Here is a 3,186-nt window from a genome sequence, read left to right as displayed (position 1 = left end):
CGTATTTTAGTTAAAAACGTCTTAATGCTGGATTTGTTTCAGCTTTTGTCTTCTCCAGATGTTAACTGATGGACTGGAGTGCTGTGGATTACTGGTGGATTATTGTGATGTTTTTATCAGCTGTTTGGACTCTCATTCTGACGGCACCCATTCACTGCAGAGCATCCATTGCTGAGACACTGATGCAGTGCTGCATTTCTACAAACCTGATGAAGAAACAAACTCATCCTAATCTCAGATGAACTGAGAGTAAAACCAATCTTTAACAGACAAGTATCACACAAGTCATGAATTATAATATATGATTTCAAGAGAAAATACCATTTCCTACTTCCATTACTCTCATATAGTACCAGCAACTCTGAAGTGGGTGTTGTATTTGTATGAGACTACGTGACTCGCAGCAATAACCCTTTATAAACAAGGTCACCTGCAGGACTTCTCTAATCTAAAGTCATGTAATGCAGTCTTTCTATTACATCTCAACACGCGCGTCAAGCACAAATAACTCTGACAGGGTCCTCAATCATTCAGAACAACACCACAATATTATTATTATTATCATAAGAATAACAAAATGACGACGTTTTCTCACAGCTCACTTCTGCTTTCGCCTTTTTCAAAGACAGAAGGTCAGTCTTTCAGTAAAATAACTAAAAAAACGAGTATAAACGTTTCGTATTTATTATCATTTTTCTATCAACATTCATGGGTAAAAACACCTAACCGGGAAAGTTGATCAAAATAAACCAAAATCAATGGATGAATCTAAAGCCGCTGACTCATAACACGCAACAACAGTCAGTTTTGAGCTGGATAACAACAACTATAAAATGAATGGTTTAGAAGAGAAAACCAACTGTTTGAGAAAATGGACAGCATAGGCATAAATCCCCAGGCCAAAGCTCCTTCAGAACAACACGTCTGATCTGATGAAGTGTCCAGCAGGCCACACGTTTGTTGTTGCATGAAACATTATCAGGTCAGATGGTGACAGATAGCCCATCAGTAGCTGTTAGAGGAAGCAAGCCTCTTCTGTAATTCAGTAACTCATGTCCAGCTCATGCTATCACACAGCATTCACAGCCGAGACTGAGGTGTTTTGCATGAGCCACTGATATGCCCCTGTTCTCGCTCAGAAAGTAACTGTGTAACTATGCTCTGTCCTCCTGACATCAGAAACCTGTGGAGCAGGTCTGAGCAGCTCTCGGAGACAGACACTCGCTGCAGATCTGTGAGAGAAACTCCAGTTATTCTGCAGTAAAACACTCGGTGACACACTGTAACTCATGCACAGCCCTAATATCTCCCTCTGCTGCATGCATATATGGCGAGCAATGCATCTCAATGTTAGGTTAAGACTGAAATCGCCGGGATTTAAAAACATGCTCACAAAAATATTATAATATCTTGGAGCTACCCTACAAGCTGTGTTCATGTGTGCATATATAATATCATGCTATATAAACGTATGAATGTCTTTGCGTAAGACAATCGATTAAGTGTGAAAATACTGTTTGGGCCACTAATTACCATTTAATGGCATCCCAAAGTTTTAAGTAACACATTTTATGTTATCTATATCTGTACAAATTCTTGAAATATGGCTCAAATAATCAGACTGTTACTATAATAGGACTACTAAATGAGCCCACATTTATGGATCTGAAAGAATGATCCTAAAATGCAATATTCTTATATTCTAAAAGGTCTGCATCTGAAAGTATGATGAGAATCCAGCAGCACAATTAAAGCCATTAGACGATCAGATAAAGCACAATAATAACACCAGCCTTGTCTGCAATGACACCCTGCAGATTTAGCATTTGTACAGTAAATGCAGAACAGTACAGACGGGTTTTTATGAAACCGGCTTACGTTAATGAATCAGCAGACTGAGAAAATAAACCAAGATACCGAGGCCATCGTGCGTTTTAAAAAATACACTTAAAGCGAGTCTGGAACATCCGGGTAACACTATAAACAACCCGTTCACATTGAACGAGCTTCGGTTCTAAAGTAGAAGTGACCAATAACTTGAACAAACGGAGAAGATATGCATTTGAGGAAAAACTAGAGAACAACGAAGAGGTTTGTTAATGTTTCATGTTAGCAATAATTCATACGACTGTTTCCATACACTGTTAATATCAGACCTTGTTTCATTTCATCCTTTACACTCCTGGCGTTGTTTACCATAAAAAACTAAATTTACCGACAAAAGAAAGAATATTTTCCCTAACGATAAGACACCCATGTTTTGAGTTTTCAGCTAATAACCTTAGTTCACGCGGCTACAGTGTCCTTTAGTAACTTGAATCTGTTTGGTGACAGCACACGCAGTAACTATACGCCAACACAAAGAACCGTGTTTACAAACACGTATGTGCTCACTCTCTAGTACACTTCACACAAACCAACAATAACGTCTCAACACACCAGCAAACATCTGTCCTTCGACTCGGATGATTGCGATCAGATCAGCTGCGAGGAGAGAGTAAACGCTGCTAGAAACGACAACGCGCACAGGAGCTAGAAGACCAGGGCTTTACTCACCAGAGAAAGCTGTTGAACTCTTGATCCGCCATGATTATCGCTGCAAGGGGAAGCGTGACGTTACAGTGACGTCATCGCCTTCATCATTGCAGCGCGCGACAAACTAACCCTAGCTAACAGTCGCGTGGTATGGCAAGCCCTGTTTACATTTAATAGCTCAAGGTTTGGACTTGTCTGGGGGCCTATTACAGTATAACTGCGTTCCAAATGACACACTATATACACTATACTTATTCGTTATATACTCAACCATGTAGTGTATGGATTTTATAAGGTTATTTTGTCATTAATAATCAGAGTCTGATAGCCCCTCCCCCATCGCGACTTAATTAAAGGGGTTAAGCAGTAGCATTTACAAATAACAGCGTATCTAAAAGTATGAGTCAACAACAAACAAAAAAACATAGGCCTTAAAAGCCGTGCTTGCACAGGTTCTGCGTGAACCTCTTCACTAATATCCTCTGCGTCTCAATCGAGCTCAAACTGATAAGCGATATTAACGACGCCATTGTTTACAATACAACCGGAGCACATGCCGCTGAGGTGAGGGGCGGGACGATTAGACGCGCACTAGATGCGGATTAGCCAATCACAACACACTGGACTAGCTAACCAATCAGAGTCCATCGC

General features: G+C 40.3%; 1 protein-coding gene across 4 annotated transcripts in view; it reads right to left on the bottom strand.

Annotated features, from left to right (window-relative positions):
- Window positions 1-3,186, bottom strand: part of LOC107742031 (RAF proto-oncogene serine/threonine-protein kinase-like) — a 19,509-nt gene that overhangs the window by 13,751 nt on the left and 2,572 nt on the right. For 2 of the 4 annotated variants that reach the window (XM_016554882.1, XM_016554879.1), the window contains exon 1: window positions 2,557-2,656. The exons of 1 other annotated variant lie outside the window; for it this stretch is intronic. The gene's annotated coding sequence lies outside the window, so the exon portion shown is untranslated. Of the gene's footprint in view, window positions 1-2,455; window positions 2,508-2,556; window positions 2,657-3,186 lie in introns of those variants that run through there. One more of the 4 variants, XM_016554881.1, reaches the window with a different exon arrangement.

This window comes from Sinocyclocheilus rhinocerous, unplaced genomic scaffold (genome assembly GCF_001515625.1).
Source record: "Sinocyclocheilus rhinocerous isolate Xijiao unplaced genomic scaffold, SAMN03320098_v1.1 scaffold2090, whole genome shotgun sequence".
Classification (NCBI taxonomy): Eukaryota; Metazoa; Chordata; class Actinopteri; order Cypriniformes; family Cyprinidae; genus Sinocyclocheilus; species Sinocyclocheilus rhinocerous.
This window is presented reverse-complemented; position numbering and strand designations above follow the sequence as displayed.